Consider the following 14271-nt stretch of genomic DNA (forward strand, 5'->3'; position numbering starts at 1 on the left):
AAGGCACTCAAAAATGTCACAACTGCATACATTGCAATAATATAATCACTGGTATGATTCTCACACATCCCAGTACAGGAGCCAAGATTAAACTACGACACACATCGGATTGTAATACCTCCAATATAATCTACAGTTTGAAATGCCCATGTGGCAAGGCTTACGTCGGCAAAACAGAGAGAAAATTCAAATTAAGACTAACAGAGCATAAGAGCACCATAAGGCTGAAGAATTTAACATCAAGTGTCGCTACTCACTGGGCAAAAGAGAACCACACCATAGCCCAACTACGTGCACAAATAGTGGAAGTGGTTACAAAAGTAGATGGAGTGGATAACACTCAAAAACATGTGCAGCGGGAAGTATTTTGGATCGAGTTTTTAGAAACCATGCAGCCGAAGGGACTTAATGATAAAATTGACATGAGCTGTTTTCTGTGACTCATTACAGTATAGCGATATATGAGGAGGAATCACATGGTAATAACCACAACAGCATAAGCATGTAGTAATGGGTTTGCTAGGTGTACACATAGAGTTCATTAAAGTTTATTATTTTGCGATCCATAGATAAATTCACATGTAAGTACGAGACAGCACAACATGAGGTACAACAGCACTTTCATCTAGGTATTAGGCTGATGCACATTTCTGTTAGTAAAGCGTAAAAGATTTCCTGTTAATATAAAATTACGTGTTGAAATATATGTGTAATGTAATTCTGGACAATGGATACACTGTCTGATGTATATTTCATTTAGGAAAGCGTAAAAGATTTACTGTTAATGCAATATTGGACAATGGACATACTGTGTATTATGCTATATGTACAGGATTATACGATAAATTTGAGTACATGTGTTATATATGCCAAACTTATGTTATGATAACTTATATAAAAACGTTTAGATGGTAGGAAATATTATACACCTCCTCCGATAAACCCCCCTTTACTGGTGATTGAAAATGTTCCATCGTGTATTGAATCGGGTACAACTCATTAAGACATGGCTCATGTAATTCGTTAGTGCAACACTATAAATCCCAGGATTCTCTAGTTTACTAAAATTAATAAGGTGAACAAGATACGTATCCGCACTTTAGTTAGAATACAGCATCATATGCGATATATTCCACTGTACCGTGGATTCAACAATGCTTTACTGCGCGTTACTGTCGGGCCAAAAAAAACACAGTGACCGGGTTTTAGTTATCCGAAACGAGTACACTACATTTCCCAGCATTCCTGAGCCTAACAACCACTATCCAGGATATAGGGGTTGACATCGTTTGGCGCCAAAACTCAGTAGGACGGCAGGTAGTCGGCGATCAACAGGTTGGACGGACTAGTTCCGCCGCGTATGAAATTGATAAAGTAAGTGTGAACATTCTGTTCATTAAACCATCTGCTTCTTTTAGAACTTGTAACGACAGTTAGTTACAGAAATACTTTTCCGGTTTTATTTTTAAGAACTCGGATTAATTGAATGCTCCAGAACTTGAAACGTATCTGCCGAAGGGGAGCGGAACACACGTTTGAGATTCGCTTCTTGCGACATTTCGTGTAAGTGTTACGAGTTTACACTTAGAAACACATTATTACAAACTTACCCATATACATGCCAATTTACACTTGTATTTATTTATTATATTCAGAACAGCGACCTGACTTAACGTCGTCCGGCACGATTCTTGAAGCGGAGGGATTTTTCACTCTTCGTTCTAGTTACATAGTAGCACTCAAGTAAGTGCACAGTTGATGAGATACACCACCGTTTCTTAAAAAAGTGGAATAAACCATACAGTGATATCCTCATGTTTACTTTAATAGGACGCTTACAGTGAGAAGCCAGAAACCGGGTTTCTGCAGTAAAAAAATTTTTGCGAGGTTGGAATAAAAGACGTATCCCCTCCATTAGAGTAAGTGATCGATTTACAGTCTGTTAACCCTTTAACCCACAACGTGGTAGCATAAACTTTACATAGCCGTAGTATTTTGCTAGAGGGTGCAATGTTATATTAGAGTATTTACCCCGTGTGATAAAGACAATAGGAAGGTCTTTACCAAGTATGGCAGAGGTCCTCATGATTTTTGTATGCAGGCAGTCTATGTATATACGATTTAATGCAATATTGTGAATAATTTGTTCTTTTTTTGTATATATGGTCGATAACCTAGCACCAATTGTTTAAATGAGAGTGAGATCGACACCGGATGTATCTACTGGATTTCTGGGCAGTTAGTTTGCCACGAGACAATTTACAATGTAAGAAAATTCATGTGATAATGCATACTAGTGTGGTATTAATTTATATAGTGTCAACAAGAGAACCTGAGGCATAGCCGCATTACTAGTGAAGGGTTCAGATATGCATTGTTAGATCCTAAGAAGTTATAGAGCTTAAGAATATATTTGGTTGTGATATGCGTTAGTAATTGGAATTTTTTAATTTTCAGAACACAGCCCCTGAGGAAGGAACCACGGTTCCAAAATGCATTGGGCCAGCAACAAACTGTGGTTTATAAGATAAATAATGAAGTTAGATCAATACATGATGAAATGTATAATGAGTGTATATAAGATGTCAACTTAATGTAATTGTATGTTGATTAACTGTAAACGTTTATGAATACAAGTTACATGATTACAAGTTCAAAATAGAGAATTAAGTAAACAACAGTACAAACTTAAGTTAAGTGTGTGGTATATTTAATTTAAATATGATTTGAATTTGGAATTTATTGTGGTACAAACATTGTGGACTCAGTCCACCAGGAACAGTGCACACTTGAGCAGATTTTTCTGTTCTGGTTTCTTATCGCTTCTTTTGGCCCCATAAATGAAACGAGCTGCTGAATGGAAGACAGACTTAAGTGGGGACAGGTGAGATTTGGGGAGGCCAGTAAGAAGAGAATTGCAGTAGTCTAGTCTGGAGAGGACCAACGATTGCACCAGGGTTATAAGGTCCTGCTCCGGGAAGAAGCGACGGATTCCCCAAAGAAGGCGCAGTTGGTAGCGAGCAGATTTTGCAATAGAATTGATGTGGGGAGTTAGATTGAGTTTTTTGTCTAGAATGACACCAAGGGATTTTGCACTGTCGACAATGATGGGTTTATTGTTTAGTAGATTCATCTGATCCATCCATGATTGAACCTGGGGAGGAGAGAGTGAGGAGGAGAAGAGGAGGAATTCAGTTTTGGAGGGATTCAGGATCAATTGATGAGTTGACATCCAGTTTTGAATGGAGTCAAGAGTAGATCTTAGGATGGAGAGATCATGAGTGGAGGCAACCTTGAGGTAGAGTTGAGTGTCGTCTGCATAGAGATGATAGTGAATCCCAGATTTGCTTAGGAGGTTTCCCAGTGGTTCTAAGTGGAGATTGAACAATGTGGGTGCAAGTATAGAGCCTTGGGGAACACCTTGACCCACCGCCACAGGAGAAGAAAGACTGTTCGCTATTTTGATCATTTGAGATCTGTCAGAGAGGAAGGATGCAAACCATTTAAGCACAGTGCCCTCCATGCCCATTCTCTGTTGAAGAATATTGAGGAGGGTGTTGCGATTAACAGTGTCGAAGGCTGCGGAAAGGTCAAGGAGAATTAGCAGACAGGACCCCCCTGAGTCGAGTATCCTCAGCGCATCATCAACCACTTGCAGTAGGGCTGTTTCAGTGCTGCAGTTTTGGATGAAGCCGGACTGACAATTGTCAAGAAGATCATTGTCCTTGATATGACGAGAGAGTTGTTTTGCTACACATCTTTCTGTGATCTTCGCAAGAAAGGGAAGGTTAGTGATGGGGCGAAAGTTGTTGAGGTCATTCGCATCAGCAGTGGGCTTTTTAAGCAGAGGGGTGACCTGCCCAGTTTTGAAGGAGACAGGAAGGGAGCCTTGCCAGAGGGAGAGGTTGATCAGAGTGGTCCAATAGGAAAGGGAATGGGTATAGAAGTCAAAGGCAATGGCACTGGGGATAGGGTCAAGAGAATGGTTGGAGGGCTTTGTTTCGCGTATGCACTTGAGAAGGGCATCTTCAGTTATGGGGTCAAAGCTCTGCCAAATGGCTAAGGATTTGCGCTCCTCTGGAGGTGTAGGATGAGCAACCTGATCCACAAGTGATTTCACTTTTCCATCGAAGAAAATAGCGAAATCCGCTGCTCTCTTTGAAGAATCCTCCACCTTGGAGGTTGGGGGAGAGCAGCTCGGAGTCTTGATGAGATCGAATAGTTTCTTGGGTCTATTTTTGGCGGAATCAAGGAGGGTTTTGAAGTGCGTCGCTTTCTCAAGGAAGATGTGCTTGTGGTACTTGGATCTTGCTGTGCGAAGCATGGCTAAATTGTCAGTGGAGGGCAATTGTCTCCATTGCTTCTCCAGGAATCTTAGCTGCTTCCTTTCCTCATAAAGGGATTTGTTGAACCAAGGTGCTGAGGGAGTGGGCCTTATCATTTTGCTTTTCAGTGGAGCGACGTTATTAATTTCAGCTGCAAGAACTGTGAGGCATTGGGAGGTGAGATCGTCAACAGCTATGTTCGGGTCTAGCCTTGGAAGTGATAGCAAAGCTGATTCACGGAGGGGACCGACATCAATGTTTTTGGCATCACGGAACCAGGAGATGGCCCTCTTGGGTTGGCCAAGAGTTATAGAGTGTGAAAGTTGAAGAGAGAATGGGATGAGGTGGTGGTCAGACCAGCCTACATGAATTGGGGTAGTAGTAGAAAGCATGCCTGCTTTAGAAATAACAAGGTCCAGGATTGCGCCTTTGGAGTGGGTTGATTCAGTGCAGTGTTGGATAAGATCATTTGCAGAGAGGAAGGTGGCCAGTGAGTTCGCAGAGGAGTCTTGCGGTGCGCCCCAGTGGAGATTGAAGTCACCCACGATGGTCTGATTGTCACTTTGAGAGTATTGGTCACTGATGAAGTCTTTGAGATCTTCTATAAACGAAGAGCCACTACGAGGCGGGCGGTAAATGATATGGAATCTGAGCGGTGAACGGTGTTGCAATTGAAGCTCAAGAGAAAGGCATTCAAAGGTGTGGGGGGAGCTGATATGAGACGCCTTAAGTTGGAGGGCGTTTCTGAAGATGACTGCAACACCTCCCCCCGTGTTTTCAGTTCTGTCATTCCTAAATATGGAATAACCTGTGGGTAATAGGAGATCAAAAATAGAGTGAGAGGTATCTTTGAACCAGGTCTCTGTGAGGAAGAGCATGTCAAGTTTGTGAAGGGTGATGGTGTCGGAGATTTCAAGTTTGTATTTTACTGCAGATCTGCAGTTGTGAAGCATACAGCGCAGCTCTGTCAAGACTGTTTTGGTGACGGGGGCACTTGGGCTCTGAAGGGTGATCGGGATATTGTACATTTGCGGGGGTGCTCGGGAGGGTTTAGGTGGATGCTTTGTTCTGACAGAGGTGATGGTCGGAATAGTGTAGACAGTGGGGTTGCTAGGGTATGCCTGTTGAAGAAGGGTGGCGTTCAAGGGCTTGTGTGAGTTAACGACGTTTGCAGACGAAAAGTTGAGCTTGGCTGTGTTGGGGTGAGGGGGCGAGGTGCATCTCCGTGGAAGTTGGGAGGGAGTAGAGGTGCATGGAGGGGTGGAGATCTTAGAGCATAAAAGTGAAATGGCAGCTGTAAGCTGGGAGATGGAGGTGATCAGAGAGCCTAGCGTATTTTCCAGTGAGAAAGAGGCAGAGCACGGAAGGTTGGGTGGCTCGATTGAAATAAGGGGGGGGGTGGAATTGGTGGTGGAAGGCAGGGAGAGGTGGGGGGACAGGAGGTGAGTCGGGGGTTGGGGTTCACAGGTGGGGAAAGGTGGAGGTTGGGAGCGGGAGTAAGTGAATTGGGGGTTAAGGGAGAGTTGTCATTGTTGGTGTTGCAAGAGGGAGAGGAATTAAGGACAAATTTAGAGGGAGAAAGGTGCGAAACACGTCGGTAGGGAAGTAGGAGGGGGGAGGTCTGTGTGGCGTCATGGGAATGTAGGAGGTTTGGGAGGAAAAGAGGTGCAGTGGTTGCGGAGGTCCTGTCAGTTAGGAGAGGTAGCAGTGAGGGAACGGTCATCTGGCAGAGTGAGGGGGGGGTTGAGAGAAAGGGAAGTTGAGGAGGGGAAGTGGTTCTGCTGGGCCCGAGGGAGGGAGATGGAGGGGGTTACTAGGAGGGGAAAGGGGGTAGTGCGGCAGTACTGGAGGAGTAGGTGGGAGGAGAGAGATGCAGTGGGAATGTGGCAAAAACGGGGTGAATGACGAGGGGATAAAGGGTTGGAGAGGAGGGATGGAAGGAGGGCTAAGGGGAGCATAGGGAAAGATAATTGGGGGAGAGTTTTGGAGGGGAGGTGGACTAAAGAGGGGGGTGATGGGAAGAAGTATGGGGAGGAGAAGAAGGGGGTGATGGGAAGAAGTATGGGGGAGGAGAAGAGATTGGAGTATCGTGATAGTGCAGATGGGACGAGGAGCGTGTTAGCTAGTGGTAAGGCTGAAGTAATGTGGGAGGGTACATACTGTGGGGGGGGAGGAATAGGAGATGAGGTAAGTTGGGGGGGGGAGGGAAGAGGGCCGACCTGCGCTTCTCGAGAGTGCAGCCAATTGGAGTGAGGTGGGGTCGGCGGAGGAGAAAGGGAGTAATGGGTGGAGCTGGAAGGAGAGTCAAGGGGAAACCCGGTTGCAGAGAAGGGGAGTAAGGAGGGGAAGAGGTGGTCAAAGAGCGAAAGGCAGGAGTCTTTGCCTTGGATCATGACAGTACAGTTGTTATAGAGTGAGATAGTGAGGTAGCCATTGAAGCACCCAGAGGGGGAAATTTTTAGTTGTTTCCCATAAGGGATAGAGGAGGAGGAGGTGACGTTAAGGGAATTGTAAAAACTGTTGGACCAAGAGGGGGTGTCGCGAGTGAAGAAGATGAAATCGTTTTTGAGCCTCCCAAGACGACCATTGTAAAATTGATCCACAAAAAGGGAGTCCGGGAAACGTTCAATAGTGTTATGCTTCAGTCGTTTTATTGTAGCTTCAGACTGGTCGGGAGGATAAATGATTTTGTAGCAATTGGCTCCAGACTTAACTCGAGAGGTGGCCATGTTGAGAAGATGAGGCGAAGGAGGGTGGGGGAGAGATGAGAGGGGTGTTACTGGGAGAGCGGTAGTGAGGAGAAATAAGAGGGCAAAAAGGGGGCGCATAATCCGGGTTAATGTGCCGTCAGGCTGTAAAAAGGCCTAAACGATGCAGCTGGCACTACTTGCTGCGCAGCTGTAAAAGGCCTAAACGGTGCAGCTGGCACTACTTGCTGCGCAGCTGTAAAAGGCCTAAACGGTGCAGCTGGCACTATTTGCTGCGCAGCTGTAAAAGTGTTTAAAATAAATACCACACAATTAAAGAGTTAAGCGGATGGCGATTTTGATGGAGGAATGCATTACTCGCAGACGCCCGCAGGGCTGTCCGATTTCTGCAGGAAGCACTGGCCGTGAAGATGAAACATCTGGAAGACAGGCTGTGGACTCACTTAATACATCTCGGTAATTAGGCGTGCAGGTGCGTGCTGCGCGCGGCGTCGAGGTCTCCAATTCCGCCATTTTCAGGTCAGGCGGCATGAGCTGGTCGTGAAACAGCCGTACTGAGCCAATATGGGGACCGTTTGAGGCTGGGTCAGTAAGATTGAGCTAAAGCAGGCAGTTTCAGGCCGTTACAGCAGTGCAGTGCTCGGAGTCGGGCGGCGCCATTTTGGAGCACATGTGCAAGTGCTGCCAAACTTGTAGGGCTTATCCGGGAGTCAACAGGTGCTCTCCGCTCACACTTCCGCAATTTAAGGTGCCAATAGGCGGGCCTGCAGGTATTCCGGTGTAACATAAGGGCAAGCGGCACCGGACGCGCATTGAAATCGCGCTGAGTAAAAGTTTCACGGGCTCACCTCCGTGCGCGGCATCGAGGTCTCAAATTCCACCAATTTCAGGTCAGGTGGCATGGGCTGGTCGTGAAACAGCAGTACAGAGCCAAAATGGGGACCGTTTGAGGCTGTGTCAGTAAGATTGAGCTAAAACAGGCAGTTTCAGGCAGTTTCAGCAGTGCTGTGCTCGGAGTCGGGTGGCGCCATTTTGGAGCACCTTTCTCATAAATGCCTGTAGGTGGCGCTATTTTATGATCCACAGTGAGTAATGGCCCTTTAATTTCGAAAGATTGTTTTCCTATATCTTTGCAATTTTATATAGCGCGACTCTGGCTCGAGAGCACTTCAGCGCTTTACAAGAGAACCAGACACCTTCCAGGCACGGGGAAGAGTGGTTTTCTCAGGTGCTGCCTTGGACGCTCTTCAGATCTCCTCGAGGCGCCCTGGGCCTGAGTCAATGTAAGGCCCCCTACTGCCTGCAGTGGAGAACTTGTAGGGCCCTCAATAGACAAATGTGTGCCGATTTTCAAATGGCGCCTGCCCTGTCCCGGGCGCCGCCATCTTAAGGACAGGCAGCCATGGCAAATCAGATCAGATGCACTTGTAGGGCCCCCGCCCGCCGCTAAGGGACACCTCCTCACCACAGTCACAAGCGGGAGCAGCAGCCTTCCCTCCGGTCTCAGCAGCAGTGTTCTAGCGTCTCCGGTGCGGCACCAGACTCGTCAGTCCCCCTCACTGCCTGGTGCCAGTCTCGCCGATCGCGGGCGCCATCTTGCCGCTTGAAAACATGCCGATCAGGGAGGGAGGTATGCAATCTCGGCTTTTAGCCCCTTCTCGCCTCCGCCGACCACAGCAGTAGCGCTCAATAGGGGCACCGGACCTTCATGGGCAGATTGTGGCGCCGGGTCACAGGATTGGTGTCCGTGATCGGTGTTTGTGGTGGGCAGCCGCGGAGGAGCTCCGGAGCTCTCCTCTGCCTCCACCAGGCCCCGCCTCCACCAATTGCTGCAGGCGACTATAGCTAATCAATAATTATCTTTAATGTGATTATCATCAGGGCTTTGCCAAGTTTAACACGTGATCAGGAACATCCCCCCTCGGTTTAATTAATTAATTAATTAGAAACAAATATGCTTTAATATAAACTATTTACATGCATTCCATTCATTTATTGCAAGTTTAATGTAATTGCCAATCAATTCTGTAGATGCACGCATGTTCTATTACAGTAACAGGCAGGAAATTATAGGTAGAATTTTTATAATTTGTCAATCACGCTAAGCCTTCTCTTTTCAGTATTTAGTTGCCGCACATAATTGTAGGTTTGATGCGATACTTAATATTGTACATTTCTGATACCTAAAAACACTGAAAACTGTGATACAGTGCGTGGCAAAGTAACTTGTATTTCAGTGGTTTCACTAAACACTGTTTGATTGCAGTTGATCACCAAGTCCTCAATACTCACTCAGCATGCATTGATATAATTCAGACAGTCCTCAAGTTTCAACTGCGTACTCACCAGAAGACAAAAACAGGCACACGTGGACTTCCCCAAATCTCCCTCTATCTTCTAGATATAGGAATCACAATTCTTTAACCAATCATCTTCCATCTCTACACGAGCAGTGTGGGTTTTACTAGTCAAACAATATATCACTGTTCACTGATACCGCGATGATACACATTTAAACCCACTCTGTCTAACACAAAGTCCAGAAACTTTTACATGTACATCTTCTAGGTGTAATAATAAAATGTGTTTTTGAAAAACATGGATTTATGTACACTGTTTACGTATACTTATGAGGAGAATAAGAGCAAGCAATTGACTAATTCAGAGAGGCCTTCAACCTATTGGGTCTCAGGTATCTCAGAAATTCTCTAAGTTTCCTGTTGGTCTCCTTGCCTCTGACCGTGAACTGCTTGTTTATGTTCAGAGCGAAATTATCTGAACAAAGTAGATCTCTGATACTTTCTTGTTCCAGTCTCTCAAATGTATTAAAGGCGGTGCTGGCATTAAGTAGGATGAGTGTACCTTTTCCTCCTGTGTCAAAGACTGTCTTAAGATCTTATTTTACTTTCACTACCACTAAGTTTTTCCCTCTCAGAGGACAGACACCTGTCTGAGCAGGGTGCAAGTTTTACCTCTGTATTGGATTATTCAAGTTTACTCCTGAGGTTTAGCTGGAAATGGGTTGCTTGAAAGCGAACAGCAAATTGGCAGGCATGAGAAGTCTGCCTGAGGTTTTTTTAATCATTTGGATATGTTTACTTCTTTTAACGTTTCCGGACAGAGCCTAACCATATTAAATAATCCAATATGTTACAAAGGTGGAATAAATTTGAAAGCAACAATGCAAGAGACTTAGATGTTCACATTTTAATAATTCAACACAGAGAGCTAAACCCAATCACCCCTACCTGAAGACAGATATGCTCTGTTTTTTTTTCAAAAACAGCAAGCAGCATGTCAAAGGGCAACAAATTACAGATAAAATACATATTACACTACTATACCATTGTACCTAAAAACCCACAGCCAACCTAACCATCGCTCACATCAACCATTAACATTCAAAGGATTTCAGCGAAGGAAAGATGGAATAGGACCCCTACTGCAAGTCGAACCGCTGAGGTGGGCCCATTGCACCCTCCATCAATTTCAATGAGCCACTATAACTTCTAAACAAACTGTGTTTCCAATACTGTTACATTTAATGGTGCTTGGTGTCACTCGGTGTTGCAGTTATAGGAACCCGGTCTCACTTTGTGCTACATTTTAATGTAAGTTTGCATCAATTAGCTCTAACAGAGAAAGTATCACCAACTCATTGATGTATGGGAGCAGTTGACTCAAGACCTGCAGAAGCTTCACAAAGCCAACAGACAGGAGCCCTATGCGCGTAATCAGTTATGGTTTATAACTTGTAAAGTGTTTGAGATACAGAGTCCAGGAAGCCAAAGTTATGTGGAAAAGTCACTTCTTTATTGGAACAAATGTTTTGCTTTTTTTAAATCAATCAGATCACAGTATCAGCCAACGCGTTTCGCTCCCACACTGAGAGCTTACTCAGGGCGCAAACAATAGCAATCGGTCCGATCGTAGTTCCCAAAAAAGTATGAACGATGATGTCGCTATTTCAATTGTAGATGGAAGAGTATATAATAATAAGGCCTGCAGTCATCCAAGTAGTCCTGGAAATTTGAAATATATCAAGTTCCGTTCCAGAGGCTAGTGTAGACTGTGAGTAGGCTGAAAATGGTGTCTCACTGTTCCCAGGCTCTGTGGTTCCAAATATAAACGTCCACAGGCATGGATCGGCGCCACAGCGTCAGAAAAAATTCTTTCAAAAAGAAGCCCCAATAGAATCATGAGACATAACAATGGGTGCAGTCCAAGGTGATAGCTAGCAGTTTCAAGCACCGTTTGTGTCACGATGTGGACGCACGGGTAGTGGTAACTATAGAGTGTGAGTTCGGATGATATCACTATCGAATACTAGTCTTGGCCATCGCATGTATTACATCACATAGTCCATCCTCCCGAGCCTGGAGTTTCAGTATGACGTGCCGTGTCTTTCCCATGGCACGGGAAAGACAGTAACGTGGAGTGATGCAGAGTACAGTGGAATTGAGTGGGGTAAAGTGAAGTATGCATGATGTGGTAGCGTACTGCCATTACATACAACACATTTGCAGTTGAAATGAACATTACATATGCACAGACATACAGCTTTAATGATGAAAGTGTACAGCACACAAACAATGTGTGGAAATGTCATCACCTAGTGCAGTGGTTCCCAAACTGTGCTCCGTGGCTCTCTGGGGAGCCGTCAAGCATAGCCAATGGAGCCGAGCACCAAGCACTTTAATGCGTTTAATGTTGAAGAGTCTGTTGGCTTTAGTTAAACTAATTAGACTTAAATGCATGATGTCGAAGATTTGTAACTGACATGCCTAAAGCTTAAAACGAAGTGTTTGATTGATGGCATGTCGCAGGAGATGACCTCTGTATTTCACTGGATCCCCACGTTCCCTGATTTATTTTGTTAGACTTTTTCCAAATGCATTTTACACCAATGCAAGTTATCAGGAAAGTACAGTTGCCCTGTCTATTAAACACACAAAGTATCATTAAGTATTGTCATTTGTACTTGAATCATGGGTACTTCCAGTACACATTTCTCTCAGTACACACACATTTCCAGACAGGCCTGCTCTCTCCTTGAGCACAGGGAAGTAAAACATCATATAGAGCATAATGCCAACATTTGGAAGCAAGAAAGAGGGACGTTTACAAAAAAAAAATCAGAAGAATTTATTTTACTTTCATTGATTTGGAGGCAATTTTAGGAAGGAGACATCAAAAATAAAGCTCTATGTGGTTTACGAAAAAATGAGTCACCCTGCTGAGACACGTGTGTTAGCACGTATTACGTGAGTAGAAATGAAAATGCATGCAAATATTCTTCAAGTGTAGAAACACTTTGGCAATGGGGCCTACATGCATAGGGGTGCTATCTAGCAATGTTAGTGGGATAAAAAAGGCAAGGGAAAAGAAGTGGAACTGTGAATATTTTATTAGCGGCGCCACCTTAGTAATAAGAAACACCTTACGTATATGATTATAATACCTTCATCGGCTTCATCCCAATTATTTTCAGTGAGAAAAATGCACGTACTTCTGAGGCCGGGCTTACACCCACCCCACCCTCCAAAAAAAGTAACAGCGGGGAGCCACAGGCAATGGCCAATGGGTCAAAGGAGCAGCGGGCCGAAAAAGTTTGGGAACCACTGACCTAGTGTATTGATTTGGTTTGATTGTATTAAAATATTTGTTTCCACCACACTTCAGAATGAATTACAAAAATAATTTGATTTGTGCTTTTCAAAATTCTGATATATTCTTAAACTTCACAGTTCATTCACAGACATTTACATTTTCTTGTGTGCTAGAAAATAAAGTACAATCTTCCTCTAGTACACCCCAAGTATCCAGCATGATTGTCACATAAACCCCCTCACTTTGAAAGTCAGAGAAAGAAAAAATAAACACCAAGCTCCCTCAGAATATAGAGACTGACATTTGACCTCTGTCTTTGAATCCACAGTAAATGTGACAAGACAAGAACAAGATTTAAAGACCTGTTTCCAGAAATCCAGTACTGGTGGGAGAATACAGTAAATGGAGTTTGGGCAACTGAAGGGAAAAACTCTAGCTGGACAGCATAAAACAAATAGAGCCAGTAAAGAGAAAGCGAGTTAATGTGAGTTACAAACCACAAAGCCAATGGTAAGCAATGGATGGAATGCATTCCCAGGGAAGCTTTCCAAATGTACCCAAGATGACTTCAGCAAACCAGACGGCGCAGGCTTCAACCTACAAATGAATGTTTCCTTCTGTAATGTAACTGGTGCTCATGTAAAGCGCTCCAAAACCTTCGGTCGAGTTTGCACTATAGAAAACTGCAAAATAAAAAATAAAATTCCACCCTGGATTGGGTGGTTGTACCCACCTTGGAAACTGATGACACCAGGTGTGTCTCTGCCATTCACATTTGGGGCCAATCGGCGGACAGGGGGGGGGGAACAGCACCGACCAGAGACTCAAAATTTGGTGTGATAAAGGCCGCTTTATTGGAAGCAGGTGCACCCTAACAATGACAAACCCTTGGCCTGCGCCGTACAAAACTATACCTCACTAAATATGCAATTTCCTGACAAACCCCTCACCCCCTCCCCTAACTGGTTCCCCCAATCCAATTACAGTAAACAATTAGCAGAAATGTCAATTTGCCTCTCCACCTGGCTAACTCCTTTATTATGCTTGACCTACCCCCCGATAATCCAACAACAGATCTCCTACACTTCCCCCATATATTAGGAAGAACCGCCCCACAGGCAGAACATCACCCCACACCTGCTCCAGCGACACAACCCAACCCACAATCATCGAGCAAAGAACCAGATGCACCGGCCCCTAAGAAAACTCCTTCCAAAACCACTGCACACCACAAAAACCCCTCCTACCCCCCAGGGAAAGCAATCGCCCCTCTCCCCGCCCCTCCAGACCGCACACTTGAAACCCCCCCCATCAACTGATCGAAAAAACACAGGGAGGGAGGGTGGGAAAATAAATACCTCTGCCAACCCCCCGCCCGGCTGCTGTGTCACCAGGCACCAAAATGGTGACCTATAACGCAAAATGTCCGGTTTTAAAGGGGCCAGCCCAAAAGCAGCCCAAAACTAGCCCAACCCCAGCCCAAATGCTACTAACTAGCCCAAAACCAGCCCACGTACGCTGCTGGCTCTAACCCCCCCCTCCCCCGGCCCCAAAGCCCCCCGGGGGTGGCAGGCCTCCCGCTGGTCGGCCGCCCTCCACAAAGCCCCATTGGGGCCAATCGGCGGAGA

The sequence above is a fragment of the Lissotriton helveticus genome, chromosome 5_1 (assembly GCF_964261635.1).
Source record: "Lissotriton helveticus chromosome 5_1, aLisHel1.1, whole genome shotgun sequence".
NCBI lineage: Eukaryota > Metazoa > Chordata > Amphibia > Caudata > Salamandridae > Lissotriton > Lissotriton helveticus.